At 53.9% G+C, this 18,890-nt stretch overlaps 1 protein-coding gene and 1 long non-coding RNA gene across 5 annotated transcripts in view; one reads left to right on the forward strand and one right to left on the reverse strand.

Annotated features, from left to right (window-relative positions):
- Positions 1-4,640: 4,640 nt before the first annotated feature.
- LOC110340776 lies at positions 4,641-9,370 on the reverse strand. The gene is made up of 2 exons (XR_005870353.1): positions 8,497-9,370; positions 4,641-5,896 (listed from the first exon to the last, which is right to left on the reverse strand). It is a non-coding gene; the product is annotated as an uncharacterized LOC110340776 (long non-coding RNA).
- Positions 9,371-11,651: 2,281 nt separating this feature from the next.
- Positions 11,652-18,890, forward strand: part of Bcl9l (BCL9 like) — a 29,498-nt gene continuing 22,259 nt past the window's right edge. The window contains exons 1-2 of one of the 4 annotated variants that reach the window (XM_013112923.3): positions 11,652-12,063; positions 17,831-17,887. The gene's annotated coding sequence lies outside the window, so the exon portion shown is untranslated. The remainder of the gene's footprint in view (positions 12,064-17,830; positions 17,888-18,890) is intronic. The other 3 variants (XM_013112925.3, XM_021226739.2, XM_005069439.4) reach the window with 3 other exon arrangements.

An 18,890-nucleotide genomic window follows, 5' to 3' on the forward strand; every position in this document is an offset into this window, starting at 1 on the left:
TCTTGGGAGGCAGAGGCAGGCGGATCTCAGTGAGTTTGAGGCTAACCTGGTCCACAAAGTGAATTCCAGGAGAGCCAGTACTATTACACAAAGAAGCCCTGCCATGAAAAAAAAAGTTTTTTAAGGCCAGGGGATGGTGGTGCATGTCTTTACTCCCAGCAGTCAGGATACTAAGACAGATGAATCTCTGAGTTCATGGCCAGCCTGGTCTACAGAGTTGAGTTTCAGGACAGCCAGGGCTACACAGAGAAACCCTGTCTTGAAAAACCACAAAAATAAATACACACACACTCAAAGGAACTGAAGGTCATCTTGTGATCTTTAGCTGCATACTGAGTTTGCTGCCAGCCTGGGGTACATGAGGTTTTGTTTCAAAAGGGGTTGCTGGGGAGGGCTTGGTTGTTTCTAAAGTCAAATATGTGGAGGACTATAGAAGACGGTCACTGTATGACTCACAGAGCTCCAAGTGTGTGGTTCAGGTCTGTGGGGATCACTGGGAGTCGGGAGTTCAGGTCAGAGGAGGGAAAAGCAGATACACATAGAGGAGAGGGCTGCCTTAGAGGCCAAAAGCACCCTGTCGCTGGAGCTGTTCAAGACGGCTCTGGAACACTGCTTGCCGGAGATGTTGGCAGGAAGTGTAGCACCAGAAGAGATTTGAGTAAGGTAGTTGGTCTTTGAGGGCCAGTCCCTGCCATCTGTGACTGTCCCTGTCCTCCTGCCGGCCATCCAGCCCCCTGTGCTCCCCTAAACCTACCTGGCTGCATTCCAGACTCAGATCTGGGTCCTCACTCTCCATCAGGTCTGAGGACAGCCCCCCCCCAACACACTGCCTCCTACAGCATAAAATTCTCATTATTTAGTGTCCTTTGTTGTTCTGTGATTGTCCCCATCTTACTTTGAAGACAGGTACCCTAGTTGCCTGTTACTGGATGAAAATGTACTGATCAACCAGCTGTAGTAGTACAAACCTTTGTATTTAGCACTCGGAAAATGGAGGCAGGAAGATCTCAGGTTCAAGGCCAGCCTGGGCTTTGGAGCAAATCTGAGGCCAGCCAAGGCTATATAGCAAGACCCTATCAAGCAATAACAACCAAAGACCAGGTGTGGTGGCTCATGAATCCCAGCAGAAGCAAGTGGATATCTGAATTTGAGGCCAGCTGGTCTTTGTAGAGAGATCCAGGACAATGAGGGCTACATAGACAGACCCTGTCTATAATATAACGAAAATCTTATTTCTGATGCTCTCAGGCTGCCTGCTTCTCTCCCTACCAAGATTATTTATTTGTTTGTTTGTTTGCTTGCTTTTTGAGACAGGGTTTCTCTGTGTAACAGTCCTGGCTGTCCTGGAACTCACTCTGTAGACCAGGCTGGCCTCCAACTCACAGAGATCCACCTGCTTCTGCCTCCCGATGAGTTCTAGGATTAAAGGCGAGCGCCACCACTACCCGTTTCTGCCTCTGAGTGCTGGGATTAGAGGCGTGCACCACCACCACCACCTGCCTATTAAGATAATTTCATCCCTCATCTTGTAGGAACTCTTGGCTTGCTCTTCATGGCTTCTGTAATACAGGAGTGAGAAGGCAGGAGGTAAGAGTTTAGACAAGGCAGGCATGGGAAAGTAGCTTTGTCTTGGAATACAGAGGAAGAAAAAAGGAAAATAAAGCCTGAAGGGGGGCTGGAGTGATGGCTCAGATGACTCAGGTTCAATTTCCAGCACCCACATGGCAGCTCACAACTGTTTGTAATTCTGGTTTCAGGGGATCTGACACCTTCATACCAATGCAAATAAAATTAAGTTAAATAATAAATAAAACCCGAAGGGTCAGGTTACATGATGGCACACACATTTAATCCTAGTACTCAGGAGGCAGAGGCAGGCATATCTCTGTGAGTTCCAGGCCAGCCTAGTCTACAGAGCGAATGCCAGGATAGGCTCCAAAGCTACACAGAGAAACCCTGTCTTGAAAAACAACAAGAGCCGGGCATTGGTGGCACACGCCTTTAATCCCAGCACTTGGGAGGCAGAGGCAGGCGGATCTCTGTGAGTTCGAGGCCAGCCTGGTCTACAGAGCGAGTTCCAGGACAGCCTCCAAAGCCACAGAGAAACCCTATCTCGAAAAACCAAAAAAAAAGAAAAAAGAAAAACAAGAAAAATTTCTATTTTATGCATATATGTTTTTTATGCATATATATTTTATATTTTATGCATATGGATCTTTTGCCGGCACATATGACTGTGTACCACTTTGTATGCAGTGCCCACAGACGCCAGAAGAGGGTGTTAAATCCTCTGGGACTGCAGTTACTGGTGAATGTGAGCCACCCTCTGGTTGCTGAGACTCCAACAGGGGTCCTCTGGAATAGATGGTGCTCATAAGCATCAAGCCACTCTCCAGCCCCCAAAACTAGGATTCTTTTCTGCTATTGTTATTAATATTAGAATTATGGGGCCTCACATATTTCACATGTCCCATAATTTTCACAGGACCAAATATGAGGCCAGAGTGTGGGTGACCCAGTACATAGTACCCTTGTTCCTACAGACACTGCACATATGACCCTGAGGCTGTGGGACTCTATAGAGAGACACGTCAGCCCGTTCCTCATGCTGTATATTTTTTTTGTTGTTGTTGTTGTTAAAGACATGGTGTCATTTCCAGGTCAGCCAGGGCTACACAAAAGAAACCCTGTCTCAACACACACACACACACACACACACACACACACACACACACACACACAGCAAAAACAATGTGTCAGCCGGGCGTTGGTGGTGCACACCTTTAATCCCAGCACTCTTGAGGCAGAGGCAGGCAGATCTCTGTGAATTCAAGGCCAGCCTGGTCTACAGAGCAAGTTCCAGGACAACTTCCAAAACAATACAGAGAAACCCTGTCTAGAAAAACAAACAAACAATCCCCTCCCCCAAAAACAATCACGGTGTCACGTAACCATGCTGGCTTTGATTGAAGCATGCCTTGAACTCCTGATCCCGAATGCTGGGATTACAGGCATGTATCACCATGCCTGACCTTTTAGAACCTCTTCCTAGCCTGGGACTGTGAGTCAAAAACGCCCAAGGAATTAGAACCAGTTACTGGTCTCGACAGATCTTCATGAGGCCTGGGGAGAGTGCTTGTCTGATGTCACAGAGTTCTTTGGTCTGGCTGGGACTCGGACTCTGCCTGGCCCAGGGCTTTCCTTATAATCTAGTGATTATAGAATGAACTAGAGAGCTACATGCGTATAGATAGAGACATGCCAAGAGAGAAGCCGGGAGCCCTGAGCACCCCACATTCTGGGAAAGATCCAGATAAGGAGGCCAAGACAGCCATCCCAGCTCTGAAGGCCCCATGGGGAAAGGAGCCAGGCACAGGAAGAAATCCAATGGAAAGTTGGAAGGGAGCATCGCCATGGTGTCGTGGAAAGAGTCTGGATGAGGTCTAGAAGGTCTGGTCACCTCCCTGCTATCACTTGCCAGCCATGTGATTTTGCATAAGTCTGTCAGCACCCTGTGAACCCTCTCTTCAAAATGACAGCTCTACAGTGCTGCCCAGAAGAGCAAATTAAGCAGTATGTAAGCATATCCCGCGAATGCTCCTTGCTCTCAGCACAAGCTCAGAGAGGCTCCAGCCCTTAACACAAGGATTAAATGGCAGGAGTTATGGCTCCAAGACGCAGAGCTGGCAGAAGAGTTGGGCAGCAGGCCAAGGGAGGAGGAAGAGAGCTTCAGCTTTTGCCGGGCCCCTGCTTCTGACAGCATCTCTCCGGTTTATCTCTACTTGCTTATCTGTGCTGGGGATTGAACTCAGAACTCAAACATACTAGACTGGCACTCTACTCTTGAGTCACACCACCAGTAAAGCCAGGTGGTCATCACCTTTAATCCCATCACTTGGGAGGCAGAGGCAGGCAGATCTCAGAAGTGGAGGCCAGCCTCGTTCCAGGGACAGCCAGGGATTCACAGAGAGACCCTGTGTGTGCAGGGGAAGCCCTCATAGGTTGAACTCCCAGGAGTTGGGAGAATTCCTTCACTCTAGGAGTTTGAGATTAGCTTGAACAACACACGGTGAGACCCTATTTCAAAAAATAATCTTGTATTGGCTGGAGGAAGTGGTTTTTCCCTTCACATGCCTGTTAGTAGTTGGGGTGGTGGTATAAACTTGTATTACTAAACCTCAGTGAGGCTGGGGGGGTGGGAGTTGGGGGTGTAGAGAAGGTTTGAGGCCAGCCTCGGCTACATAGACCCTCTCTCAAAACAAACAGCCAGTTATGACGGTACATGCCCATAATCGCAGCACTTTGGAGGCTGATGCAGAAAGATTGCTGGAAACTTGGGGCCAGCCTGGGCTATATAGTCAGTAGCCAAGCCTGTTACTGAATTGCTTTCTTCAGGATGAGGAAGTACTTATGGGCCTGCAGAGACAGATCGGTGAGTAAGATGAGTGGCTGCTCTTTTAGGTTCAATTCCCAGTACCCACATGGCAGTTTATACTGTCTGAACTCCAGTTCCAGGAAATCTGACGCCCTCTTCTGGTGTCTACAGTCATCACATGCAAAGTGATAGATACACATGCAGGAAAAACACCAATATGTATAAGAACAAACACAGTCTCAAAATAAAGAGATGCTCTTGCGAATAAATTCACCAAATTCTTTTTATTTTATTAAAATGTTCTTAGTGGAATGTGCATATGACTTTAGTCTCAGTACTTGGGAGGCAGATGCAGGTGGACTTCTATGAGCTCAAGGCTAGCCTGGTCTACAAAGTGAGTTCCAGGACAGCCAGGGCTATCCTTGTGCTATCTTCTCTGTAGCTTTCCTTTGTTTTGTTTGTATATGTGCTGCCAAAGTGAGCACTAAAATATTTTTTATTTATTGGTGGGGCATGGGGGTGAGGTGGGGGTGGGATGTGATTCTCTCCTTCAGCCATGCGGGTCCCTCGGGCTGAACTCAGGAGACCAGCTTGGCAACAGGCCTCTTTATCCACTGGGCCCTCTCACCAGCCCAGTGGTTTTTGACATTTGAAGAAACAGGCCTAGAAAGTGATCATGGTAGGCCCCATATCTTTCAGGCCAGTCTTCTTTCTGTGGGAGAATTATTTCCTTGGCGAACATAGAGAGGGAGATCGTAGACATCTCAAGCTGTACTCTCTGTAGGCTCCCAGCAAGGTGTGTACTGTCCCCTGAGGTTCACAGGGTGTTGCCTCCCTGTTATGCCTGACTCAGGGATCTTTGCTGACAGCAGATTAAGCTCCCTCCTCACACTGAATCGTAATTCTCAGACTGCTCGCTGTGTGAGGGCAAGGACCATGTCTGTGGTGATACTTTATGATCCAGTAAAAGCTTACCTGAAGCTTATAGTGCAAAGACAGCCACAGCCATAGAGGCCGGGCAGTGGTGGTGCACACCTCTAATCCCAGGACTCAGAAGACAGGGGCACATGGATCTTTGTGAGTTCAAGGCCACCCTGGGTTTGAGAGTGATCCAGTCTAAGTGAGAAATGAAGGTGCTCCTAGCACTTGGGATCCCATGCCTGAAATCCCAGCACTAGAGAGGAACATATTGTGGGAGGAGACAGGAGCTCGGCAGTCTGAGGTTAGGTGAGGAGCAGTGTAGTCTGGAGATGCAGTCTGAGGACGGGATCGCCCCTTCGGTCTGAGCATTGGTAGAGCTGAGAACTCTCTAGTGTCTGGCCACTCTGCTTCTCTGATCTTCAGCTTTAACTCCATTATCTGATTCTGTGCTTTTATTAAGTCCAACTAGAATTCATGCTACACATAACTGTCTTATCACCAACATAAATCTAGTGTCCAGTCCAGCACCTGGAACAGAGTAATAGGTCTTCGGTCAGTACTTAGTGAGTGACTAAGCAGGCAGAGTTGGTCAGAGGAGTGCTGGAAAAAAAAAAAGGGCCAAATTGGTTATCGGAAGTCACAAGGAGACCTGGGATGGTGGTAGCAGCCTGAGCCACCTACTCTGTAGGCTAATGCAAGAGAATTGCAGTTTCAGGACCTGCCTGGGCTACAGAGTGAGTTCAAGGCTAGCTTGGGCAACTTCATGAGACCCTGATGTTAGAATTTTTTTCTTTTTCTTTTTTGGTTTTTCGAGACAGGGTTTCTCTGTATTGTTTTGGAGGCTGTCCTGGAACTTGATCTGTAGACCAGGCTGGTCTTGAACTCACAGAGATCCGCCTGCCTCTGCCTCCCGTGTGCTGGGATTAAAGACTTGCGCCACCAACGCCCGGCCCTGCTGTTAGAATTTTAAAGGGAGTAAGAAGAGGGCTAGGGATTTAGTTCAGTGGTAAATTGTTACCTAGCACTGGGAGACCCCAGGTTCTGCCCCTGGCAATACAACATCCCCCTCACCCAGCTACATTCCCCAAAAGGAATTTTAGCTAGAAGGTAATGGGAACCAAAGAGAGGAAGGAAAGCAGGACAATTGAAAGGGAGAGATGCTAGCCCTTCTAAGTCACTGGCTTTCCTGACCCGGGAGGCTTCTGCATAAAGTCTCAGCCTTGCTGGGGTAGAAGGAAGTGACCGGAAGTAGTTGGAATCCTTCAAAGCGGAGAAATCCAGGAGAGAGACAACTTGGCTAGAAGGAAGCCAAGCGAAGGTCTAGGGAAGCTGGGGAGCTTTGAATCTGGCGCCGGGTTTGCATTTGATGCTGAGCCGGACTGGGGCACCAGAGAAGCAGCAGCCAAGGAGGAGTCTTGCTACTGGACCCCCCTCCCCCCATTAGATGGAGAACTTGGGAGGAGAGGCTTCCAGCTTCTGCTCTCCAGTGCTGCACTTGAGTGCTACTAGGTGGATCCTACCAGGCTCATCTGGAAGCGGCTGAAACCGCCTGCTGAGTGGTGACGGCAGGGCAGAGATCATGGTGGTTTCTTCCACCCCAGAGGATCTCTCTAGCTACAACATCCCCAGTGATGTTAGTAAGTGTTAAGCCATATCTAGCCACAAGGGGGCAGAAAAAGCAACCCTTTAAGGTCAGTATCCATCCAGCTCCCACCTCCTCTCTCTCACCTGAGGCAAGATGGGCGGTGCCTCACCTGGCTTTCACTTAAGAGTTCCGTTAACCCCTTCCTGTCTAGTCTGAAGTACGTCCCCCAGGTAGTTATTATTAGCAGAACTGGGGGACCAACTTTGCCCGGAGGTGGGGTGTCCAGCCCCGGGGTAGGGAGGCCAGGGTAGAGGTGAAGTCAGGGTTTCCTGCAACCCAGACCCCTGTCCTTGTCCTAGCTGGAGCTCGGGGAGATAGAGTTCCTCTGACTCAGATGGGTAGGAGACCACTCAGAACAAGAGAGGCAAAGGAAGTGGTCACATGCCCTGGAACGTCTGGGACAAGCTTTAGTGGAGACAGCTCAAGCAGCTTCAAAATCCAGACTTCCGCCTCTCTGCGGCCACCAGTCAAGGGACTTTAGCAAGAGGGAGGTAGCCCACGACTTAATGACAGATAAGAGAGGGTGGGAGCCGGAGGCAGGCAGTTCAGACCAGGTTCCAGAGCGGAACGGATTCGGCAACTGTCAGGTGCCGGCTTTGCGCGTCGTTCCTCCAGTCACGGGCCGCCTTTCAGGGCTCAGATCAGCCGAAGTTCCGGGACTGCGTTCCGGGCCTTAGCGTGTTAAACTGTGGGAGTGGGGTCCGGAGTCCCTCCCTCCTTCGTGAACCAAGTGTCACCACCTCCAAGTCCACCAGGCTGGCACGCTAGGAGTTAAGTCTGCCCGCAATCTGCAAGACTGGAGCCAGAAGCGGGGAGAGGGGGAAGGTGGGGGAGCGAGGAGATGGGGGAAGCAGACTGCAGGGAGACAGCGCCAGGAACCCCCTCCCTAGGGACCTGGCCCCTGGGCCCCCAGCCCCAAAAGGGGCCCTGCCCTCCCCGGGGTCGCGCTCTCTTCCCCCGCCCCGACGCCCCCCGCCCTCCAGCTTTGTGTCCCCAGGAGGGTGGGCTGCAGGATTTCCAGCCAAGCCTTGGCTGCCTGCTCAGTTTTTCCAAACCCTCCAGTCGGAGAAGGCGGGAGCCCTGTCAGGATAAAAGTCCCTCCCCCCTGCCCCGTCGGCCCCCTCGCCCAGCCTGGAGTTTCCTGCCCCCGAAGCTTTCCCAAACTCCTTTCCCTTTCCGACCCTGACCCCAGCGCCCCCTAGCCCCACCTCTACTGGCTCCCAATTCCAAGTTCAGGTTGGAGGGGCCAGGTGGACTCCACAATCTTAAGAGAGGCGCTGGTGAGGACGCTCGGTAGGCCGACCCTAAGACCTGCGGGGCGCCGGCCTGACTCCCAGCCTGAGCACGCCCCAGCCCAGGATTCGGCCTCTGGGCCACTGGGGAGGGTGGCTCTTGGGGTCTCCCGCTCCCGGAAGGAGGCGGTGCTGGGACGTCGGCACGGCTGGGCGGTAGGGTCGGTGCGGCAGATGCCAGGCCCTAAGGCAGGCTTCGAGGAGGGGCAGTGTTCCCAGCGCTGGCACGGTTCTGTCCAGAAAGTCTATTATATAATAATCACCATCTATCAGGAAGCCAGGCAGCTGGAGAGAGCGGGGAAGCCAGGATGCCCGTATCCGCGCCTCATCCGGGGCCCAGAAAGGTGTCTCCACCAAGACAGGCACAGTGTGGGCACAGCCCAGCGGTCAGAGGATGGGGGGGGGGGGTGTCCAGAGGCTAGTGAGGGGCTCTGGGCAATCTGGCTGCAGCCTCGAAAACCCCACCCTCAGAACTCTGACAGGCAGTGCCCCGAACCAATGATTGGAGTCTCTGTGGGGCTTGAGGTTAACCCTTTCTTGGGTCCTTAGTTGCTTCAGAGTTTAGAGTCCTTTCCACAGAATTTCCCCTGAACGGCGCCCACCTACTCGGGCTAGTGCCCGCTGGAGAGGAATGCCAGCACTATCTGTGCATTCTGATCACTCCAGAGACAGGAAGGTGGTAAGCTCAGATAACAAGCTTTCCTGGGCTCCCTCTCCCCACCGTCCAAAAGTAAATTTTATTACAAGATGCGGTCGTGGGTTGTTTCCAGAAACAGCCTCGGGCAGCGTCGGCACAGCGATGTGGCATCAGAAACAGGGATCTTCGTGCGCTTATATCCATGCCGCACTTTTCCTGGCCAAAGCCGGCATGGGCGCTCACTCACTGGCACACCTGTGACATCCGTCGTGCTGCAGCGACACACGGAAGCACGGTGGCTCCCCTAGTTGGCCAGTAGAGGGAGCCGCTCGATTCCAGCAAAGGACCGCCTGCTCCCCCTTCCCGGCACTTTGGCTCCAGGGTTCCACCCAGAACTCGTGGCTGCCCAAAGCTGGGCTCTGGATACAGACCTGGAACCTACATTGGGTGAATGAGTCACAGCCACACCCAGGAGAGCGCTCCACATGGCTGCTTCACGGGACATACCAACACTCTTGGGTTTTGTTACGTACTACATCAGGGACCCCTGCAACCCAGCCACCACTCCCCTCATACTGATTTCTGAACCCACTACGAACAGGGCTTGTGCCAAAAGGGATCATAAGAAGGGCTGGGCTTGGTGGTGTATGTTTTCAGCACCTGGGAAGCAGAGGCAGGTGAATCTCTGTGAGTTCCAGTCCAGCTTGCTCTATGCAGCTAGTCACCGCTGTATAGTGAGACCCTGTCTCAAACAGGGCCAAAGTGGCTTGTCATTTATATGATGGGGAGCTGGCCCCCGTAAATAACTGCGAGGGTCCTGTTTGTGAGCTGGTCCTCTGCCTGTGGTCAATAGTATGTATACTCTAGAAGCCCTAGAGAGAGAAGAAACCCAGCTTCATTGGTCTGTTCTCCTAAGTGGAGGGAACCTAGAGATCATCAACTCTGGGCTTAAGTTTGTTTGTTTTCCTTTATATGAAGATAGACCTACATATAAAATAAGAACAAAATATTTCTATTAAAAAATGGTCATAGTCTCTGGGCATAGTGGTCCATTCTTTTAATCTCAGCACTTGGGAGATCTCTGAGTCCAAGGCCAGCCTGATCTACATAGTGAGTTCCAGGACAGCCAAGGCTACGTACGCACTGCCTCAAAACCAAACAAAAATCAACCCAAAACATGGTCAGCTGATAATGCACACAAAAATGCTCTGTAAATTGTAATGGTATCACACATGGTTTACACTCCACTTCCAGGGCTTTTGTTAATTTTTATTTTAGGTAGAATTTCACATTTGCCCAGTTTTTGCTTAGGTTCCATATGTAGCTTAGGCTGAGGGTGACCTTGAACCCCTGGTCCTCCTGCCTCCACCTCCCATCATGCTGAGGCTCTTCATTCAGGGCTTATGCCCCCTTCCTCCCTCTGGGCCTCCCAGATCTAGCCTGTGCCCAGCTCCTGGCACCACCAACCCTTCCAGTCAATATTCCCTGAAGCCCTACTGTGGACCTGACTGACACTTGAGTCCTGGGACTTCAGAGAATGAGAGCTGTTGATCTGGGTCCTAAGGGATCGTTTGCCAGCCAGATGTACAGACAGGAGAAAGAAGTCATGGAGGGAGTCAGCACTGGTGGGGGCATCGATGGGACAGGTGAGCTGGTGGCCTCTCTCTGAAGCCGTCGGCGCCTGTCTCCGGTGATATATAGAAGGAAGGTGCCCTGTGATAAGAAGACTTGAATTCTAGTCCTGTGTTCATTACTTTCTAGTAAGTGCCTAAGTCATACAAGCCTCAGTTTCCTCATCTGTGTAATGGGGCTACAGCACCTTTCCTGTAGGTTTGTGGTAACCATTGAGATAACATATGCCATGCTTTTAGAAACTGCTTAGAATTTTTTTTCTTCCATGTGTCTACTGTCTCATAGGAAGGTGCTTATGCGTGTGTGTATGCTGTGAATGTACGTGTGAAGCCTTTTGATATTAGGGAGAGTTTGAGAAGACAAAGGTTTCATTTCCTCAAACATTTTCTTAGCATCTAATTTGCACTGCTGAAGGTTTAATTGAAAAAAAATTCAGTCTATGTCTCCAGGGGGAGGGGGGAATGCTCTCAGTGCATAATGGATGTGGGTGGGTACAATAAAGAGGGAAACTTTGTGTGTGTGTGTGTGTGTGTGTGTGTGTGTGTGTGTGTGTGTGTGTGTCCAGGCAACTCCCACTCTTTCCAAGCCGTGCAGATAGGAGGGTAGGTTTGTCAGACCTCTCCATTGCCTCGGATGCTGTGGGTACTTCTCCCTAGTCCTCAGGAACCCGGGGAGGAGAGGTGGCTTGAAGGCCGCTTCCCCGCCCAGGGCAAACTGCCTCCTGCTAGCCGGTCGGGCGCCTTACCGAGTCAGACCACTGGGAGGCTGGGGGAGCCGGGTTGGGCGAGGAGTCGAGCGAGATGGGGGAGCTCTTATTTTGACAGGGGCCTCTCCCGGCTCTGGTATGAAGGCAGAAGGAGGCAGCCAGAGAGCCCCGATGCTTATTCAGGCTGGGGAGAGGAGCCGAGTGGAGGGGCGAGCGAGGCTCCGGCAGTGCAGGGGAGCCCGGGGAGGCGGCGGCGCGCGGCGGAGCCAGTGGCCGGACATGCCCCGGATCCGGGGCCGCTGCAGCACCGCCGCCGCCCGGAGCCAGCCGGCCGGACGCCCGCACGCCTGGGTCCCCTGGCGCCGCGCCGCCCCGGGGCTGCGACCTGGACCCTCGGCATTCGACCAACAATAAGCGCCTAGACAGCCCCCTCCCCGCCCCGCGCCCGCCGTCCCCGCGGGCCTCGGGGAAAGTGAAAGGAGGAGGCGAAGGAAGGAAGGAAGGAAGGGAGGAGGAGGAGGAGCAGGAGCGGCAGCAGCCGGAGCCGTGAGGTTTGGGCCGAGACCCCAGCCCGGAGCCCCGGCCGGGCCGTGCGCTAGCTCTCCCGCCGCTGCCGGCGCCCAGGACCATGCCCCGCGGTTGGGAGGCAGGAACCCAGGCAACCAGCGCCTCCCGGATACCTGCTCGCGGGCCGGGCTGGTATTGAGAGCCAAGCGTCCAGGATCAAAAGATCACCGCCTGCCGCCTTCTCCGTGTCTCCACTGTCCTGCTGGAGGGTCCCAGTCCACCCACCGACCCTGACCTGGTTATGGCGTCCAGCTCCGGCCTGGCGTGAGGACCCCCGACCGGTGCGAGGTGAGGGCCGGGTTGGGGCAGAGGGCTAAAGTCATGCCAGGCCACCAGGCGCGCGCCAAGCGAGATCCAGTTTAAATCGGGGAGGGGAAGCTCAGTCCGATTGTCTCTTTCGTTCTAGCACGCACCCCTGGGCTGTTTAGGAAGCGGGGGACTCCTCCTGGGTCATTAGAGGATATTCTTAGTTCCTCACCCTGGCTGGCAGCCCGGGAGCACCAGGAGAAGGGTTTAGGGGCAGCCAGGGGACCCTACTACCTTAGCTCAGAGAACAAGGCCGGCCTTGGGCCAGCTGGAGCAGGGAACTCTGCCCTGGGGGCTTCTGGGAGATGTAGTCCCCCTCCCGGGCTCACTAACTCTGTGGGTCCCAGCACCTCCGCACTGCTCCCCTGACTCGTGGAGCCTCCTGCGGGAGGAAGGTGAGAGCTGGGGTCCTCCTCTGCCCCCAGGCACTGCCTCTGAGCCTTCGGAGCCTCCCCTGCCTAGGATTCTGAGAGGTGTGGGCTTGGCTTGGGGGTGGGGCAGTCGCACAGTTCCTTGGAGCGTTCCCTGTACTGCCTGGGGATGGTGGCTCCTTCCTTGATCCGAAGGAACGCGTTCGTGGGGGGAGACGTGAGGAAGAGAAGTAAGACTTAGGCCTCCTGCATGGCTAGAGTAAGGTCCTATCTGAGGACTGCTGGAATTTGGTTTTAGGAGACAGGGGGTCCTGCCTTCCTCTTTCCCTCTTGGAGGCAGAGAAACAGAACATCCCTTAAAGTCCGGGAGTCTACAGTGTGTCTCTCTGGACTAGCTTCTGTCTGTCTGTCCAGCTTCCTTCCTTCCGGGTTTTTCTGACACCCCCTTCCTCCCTCTTCCTTCGTCTGTCTGCTGCTTGGGGTATGTGTTCATGTATTGTCTGGGGGACCTCTGCTCTAGGAGAAAGTGTTGTTGGGGGGCGCTCGATGTGTCCCTGAGGCCCCCCATCTTTTGCTCCTCCTCTCTCCCTTCCACTTACGGCTTGGTGTTGTGTTTTCCCTGGGAATGCTGCCTGTCTTGTATCTGCTACACTACCAATGCCTATACTTCCCCTTCCTTCTCCCGTGTCTCCTCAGCCTCTGCAGGGTCAGTCACTGCCCTGGGGCAGAGTTCCTCTGCTGCTGGCCAGCGTGGGCTTGCCTGTCTTCTCTGGTCCAGAGCATGGTTTCATGGCTCCAGGGGCAGAGCATGCTCAGTCAGCTCTCAGGTCCCACAGTTGGAAGCCTCAGGACAGGGTGAAAACGGTGAGAAGCAGGGAGGGAAGGGGGACTCTGCTACCAGGAAGAAAAACACTATTTCCCTCAGGTGGTTCACCTACCTGGCTTTGAAGGATCACGGTCCTGGCTACCTCCCTGCAGGGGTTTCTTTGCTAAGCACTATTGCTCTTGCTTGGGATGTGGTGGAGGGCTCCTGAAGAGGCTGGTGGCTACCAGAAATCTGGAGTTAGAGCATAAGTACTTGTTCAAAGTTCACATAGCACCTATGATTGGTTAGCAAGTCCCCAGTAGCTGTGTTATGCTGAAGCCTTAGGCTGAGTTGGGGTGGGGGTTTCAATTTCAATAACCATGCAGGGCAGTAGCTGACTGGGCAGAGACCTAGAGGGTGGCACTGTCAGCTCAGCAGTGGCTAAGATGCCTGGTACCTGCTTGAGATGAAAGGACACGTGGAACTCAGGGGGGCTGGCTGCCTTTGGGGGATGCGGCTGGGATGGCCCTTCAGGGAGTTCTGGAGTGCCACGGGAGTGCAAACATCAGGCTGCCAACAGCAGAAGCTCTGGGATAAGTGGAGGGGTCAACAGTCACCCTGCATCCTTTCATCCAGGGAGCCTTAGATAAGCTGCTGAGGGCACCCTCACCCTGCCGCCTCTGGTGCTGCCTCAGGCTGAAGTTCTGTCCCAGCGCCCCGGGGCAGCTCTAGGGAGCCAGAGTGTCTGTGTCCAGTCTTCCTGGGATCAAAGGAAGCCCGGTAGGGGGTGGGGGTGGGGGACCGATGTAGCCCTGATTCTGTGTTTACTTTCCTTGAGTGTCTCTATTGGTGATAGTGAGGTACCTGAAGAGCCTGGGCACCCAAGGATGACAGGGAAATGGCATCCCTTGCTTCCTTGTACCGAAGCCCTGGGCATTGCCTGGGTGCTGACCTGGTGGGGGGAGGGGACAGAGGGGGATGGCACCGTGGGAAAGTGGGCAGCCGTGGGAGCAAAGCGGTACAGGCCGGGTGCCCCAGGCAGGGAGCCTCTGCCAGGCCCGCTCTCCCTGGGGTGGGGCTGGCTGTTCCAGGGACTGGCTCAACCTGTTCAGCGCCTGGCTGCCGTAGCTTGGCATCTGTGCCCCTGCCTGCCAGCCCCAACAGCTGCCCACCCATAGCCACACTGCGCTCACTGCCCCCAGGGATCCGAAGAGAGGCAGATTCATTCCTTCAAGGAGCTTGGTAGGGGCTCCTTCCAGGGCTGGGGTTTCTTCCAGGGATTACTAAGTTTTCCCAAGTCTGCACCTCTGAGTTCCCTAGCTGGGACTGGAGGGCTGGGTGGCCAGGGCCAGGAACTGGGGGGATCCGTGAAGAAGGCCACAGCCCCGAAGCTTCAGGGCTGTTTGCAGTGTCACTTGAATGGGTGGCCCTGAAGGCAGCCTGGAGTTACAGCCTGGAATTTCCTCTGCCGGTGCCAGGGCCAGGCCTCCAAAACCCCACCCCCAGCCTGGCCTGACCTCCCTCCCTCCCTCCCTCCCTCCCTCCCTCCCTCCCTCTACTTTCCCTGAAGGTTGGGGGAGGGACAGTGAGGACATTCTGGCTACCAGGGAGAGGTGACTTCCTGGGTATGGGGGTACTCATGAGAAACTGAGGGAGGAGGTGTCCCTGGGTGTGGGGACAGTTGTCCTTTGCTGTCTCTTATCCTTACTACCTAGGGAAGCAGACCAAGACACTGTTCTGAAGAGAAGGGGTGATCACTTGTTCTGTGGGTAGGTGAGAGGTGTGATGGCTTCTTATTCTCGATCCAGACGGGAGTGGAGACTCCCTTTGGATCCCCAGTTTTCCTGTCCGTAGCAAAAGCCAGTGGAGACTGTCCCTTTGCCCTCTGCCCAGCAGGCAGGGCCTCCCCTCTTGGTTCCAGGCCAGTTGCTGCTCCTAACTTGGTAGCCCTTTATGGGTCCCCTTCCTCCTTGGGCTGGTAGCTCCAAGTTGGCCTATGTTCCCCTCCCCCCTCCCTCCCCAGCTTCAGGAATGGCCCTGAATCCAGCGTTTCCAGCATTTCGAAACCGGGATTGTTTTGAAATCCTGAGTGCTTCCCTGCCTGCCACCCCTCTGACTCCCCTCCCCACTGGCAACTGTCTTCTAATTTGACTTTACGCTATACCTCTCTTGAGGTAGCCCATTGAGTTTGTGTGTGTGCTTGCCCATGAACACACATTGTACTGCTTTGTATGCCCTGGCTCTGCGTGTGTCCTGGAGTGGGTGTGTCTGTTAGTAGTTCTGTGTGACCGGCTGATGTCAGGCTGTTTCCTGAGCTCTCTTGGGTTTGCCTCTGAATATGTCACTCTTACCTGGGTCTTAAGGAAAGTTTGGGCTATTTTTAGGAGGTCCCTTGAGAGTATGTCTGCCTGTCTCTCACTCGTGAGTGGGGGGTTTCTTTCTGAGTGTGCCGGAGGTGTGTCTCTGAGTGTGCTTACAGTCTGCATCTGTTCACACCTCCTCCTCCACCCTGGGAACATGTCTGGGGGGTGTAGTCAGTCACAGGTCTCCTGCAGCTCCCTGGGACGTGGAGTCCTCTGCCCTTTGATAGGGGAGGTTTCCTGGAGTGAGGCCCAAGCTTCTGGCAGCTCTGAGGCCTTGGAGAGAGAGTGGAGTGGGGAGACGCTGGGATAATCTGTTGCCAGGGGCTCTTTTTCTCTGGCCTTGTATACTCAGCAGTGCCAGGCAACCTTATGTCCTGAGGGTGGAGTGATGGCTTGTAAAGGGGGCTAGGGTCTAAAGACACCGGCACCTTCCACCTCTAGGGTCACCTCCTTCATTGGAGACCAGGAACAATCAGTCACAATTTACCTGGGAGTTTGGTGGTGAATTTCAGGTTCAGAAAACTTGACTTCTCCACTTAAAGTTGCTTATCAAAACAAGCCCAAAATTTAATCCCTAGCCAGGCAGTGGTGGCCCACACCTTTAATCCCAGCATTCCAGAGGGCCAGCCTGGTCTACAGAGTTCCAGGATAGGCTCCAAAGCTACATTCAGAGGAACCCTGTTTTGAAAAATCAAAAACAAATAAAAAAATTTAAAAATCCCATGCAAAAAGCAGAGAGGCCTGGAATCCAGACCTTTGGGGTGAGCCAATGCAGCCTTAGTCCAGGGAAGTCCCTTAGGCTGTCTGGCTTCATTCACTCCTACTATGCTAAGGCTCTGCAGGGGTGGAGATTCGGAATATGGTTTTTGTTGTTGTTGTTTATTTCTTCTGACTAGAGCCTGAGTGTTAACAGCATGAGAACATATTTATATTGGTTGGGGATATGTAGTAACTGGGAAGTTCCAATTCCTCAATAGGACCCAGTTTCCTATCTTAGAATCTCGGGCTGTAACGGAATGGTTTTCTGAAAGTACGTGAAAATGTCAGTGTGGAGGAAGATGGGCAGGGGATGTTCATGAGTGAAAGGCTTATGGAGACCGCACTGGGAGGCGGGCAGGCAGAGGATAGCCGGTTCTGTCCTCTCCAGTGGCCTCTGGCCCCCAGTGCAGTGGGAGGAGGGAGGAGGGAGGCCCATGTTGGTACTGGGCTCAGGGGGAGGACCTTGGCAAGGAATTTTCAGTTTGTTTCTCAATCTCTGTCCCTGAGACATGCACATCACTTCAGACACCTTAGGGAGTCTAGAAAAGCCACCTAGGTGGTGGCAGGGCAAGGTGTACAGGGAGCCATATGGAGACAGCCTCCTTCTGGAGGGCACGTTGTGCTGCCTGCCTGCCCTCTGTCCCTGGAGGCTGGGTGCAGCCAGAGGTCCCCTTCCAACAGCTCCATTTGCGCCAAGGAGCAATGCAGGCTGCAGAGGGTTAAGTCTGGTTGGCAGGGACACCCCCCACCCCAGTGCAGCAAGAGAGAGGGAGGAGGGGTGGTTAGCAGCTTGCTCTAGTTGGCGTCTCTCCCAGAATTCTTCGGAAAAGAACTCCCCTTTGACCCCCAGTACAAACTGAGCCCAGCCACCAGCCTCCCTCCCGCTCTGGGAGCTTCACCCAGTGCCTGCTACTAAACTGCTAAACCTTCCTCACCCCAGGCCCTGGTACCTAGATCAGGTCCCTAGGACTCAAGGGACCAGGCTTGTAGCCAAGGAGACCACATAAAAACACCAGGACCAAGCCCTTTCCCCTGCCATAAGTTTACCTGGAGGTTACTGGTTCTGGAAGCTGGGAGCCTTGAGCTGCATCCACCCTTCCCCCCAGGTCCTCAGGCCAGGTCGTGGGAGTCCTCCACCCCTCCCTCTCTCTGTGGGGCCAAGCTCTCAGGGAACTAACTCCGAGGTCTTCCAGTGCCTTCTCCTTCCTGCTTCCAGGACAGGGAGGGGGAGTGGTGTGGTAGGGCAGCTGGGTCAGTCCTGGCTCCTGGCCAATCCACAGCAAAAGGGAGGGGGGTGTTTGAGCAACTCTGAGACTTCCTGGAGCTGTAGGTTGTCTGTAAATTGTCCGTGTTTATGGTGGGGGAGGGAAGGGGTTGGGGTTGGGGTTCTGGGAGGATCAGGGGCATAGGTTACTAGTCAGGGACTTTTAGCTATGACCATCTCTCCACAGGGAGCCCCCATCCCAGACCACACCCCTGAGCCTGAACCTGACACGCATTGCTGAGAGGTGAGCCGGTCTGTCCCTGTCTGGTGGCATCACCCTTGCTTAGCCTCCTGCTTGGCTTTGTCTTTTGAGCTCTGTCCTCCTGGCTTTCTGCCCCGACTTCTTGCATTCCCCTCCGTCTCTGGGTGGGTAAATAGCCCTCAACTTAGAATACTGCTGGGGTGAGGGGTCTGCTGGACAGGGAGGGATTAAAGCTGGGTGCCAAGGAAAGTCCTCAGCTTCTTCTAAGCCCCTTTCCATGGTTGAGGTGGGAGACTTGACTCTGACCAGTTGCAAGGTAGATTTTCTGATCATTCCAATTACTTGTCACTGCTCCTTGGTTTTGGCTTCTACTTGTTGAGCCAAATCCAGGGTGGCCACTGGCCACCAGCCACCACCATAGTGTGGTTTCTCCGCCCTGGCTCCATAGGCATGCGAGACACACACACACACACACACACACACACACACAGAGCTTCCCTCCTCCCTCCTTACTTAGCAACAACTCTTCTGAATTCACAACACTCCTGTGAGCTCCTGTCTGACTAGGGAAAGCCTGGGAAGGGAAGGAGGGACAGACAGGGAGGTGCCTCGTTTGCCTGGACTTTCCTCTGGAGGGAGAATTTCTAGCTCCTTCACCTAATCCCCCCCAACTTTCGCTGCTGGAGGCCACTCTCCTTAGGGCAGAAGTGGCCCTGTAGTGGGAAGCAATGGGACTGGTGGGTTGGGAGGGGGGGCTTGGACTTCAGCCTTCTCTGGAAAGTCCCACCTGACCTTTGACTCCCACCTGGGGCTGGGGGGGGGGGGGCAGGACTTCTCATAGCCTTGGGCAGGAGCTTGTGCTGGAGCACTGGAAACCCGCCTTGAGAACTTGCTGACTTTGTTAGGGACCTGGATAGTTGAGGAGGTAACGGGTGGGGGTGGGGAGGGCTGGGGAGGCCTGAGAGTTTTGTTCTCTGAGAACTTAGGCCTGGCTCAGCAGGGCACCTGCGGGGAGGCCACAGGGTTCAAGGCTTTCTTTGATCTC

The sequence above is a fragment of the Mesocricetus auratus genome, unplaced genomic scaffold (assembly GCF_017639785.1).
Source record: "Mesocricetus auratus isolate SY011 unplaced genomic scaffold, BCM_Maur_2.0 Super-Scaffold_100022, whole genome shotgun sequence".
NCBI classification, from domain to species: domain Eukaryota; kingdom Metazoa; phylum Chordata; class Mammalia; order Rodentia; family Cricetidae; genus Mesocricetus; species Mesocricetus auratus.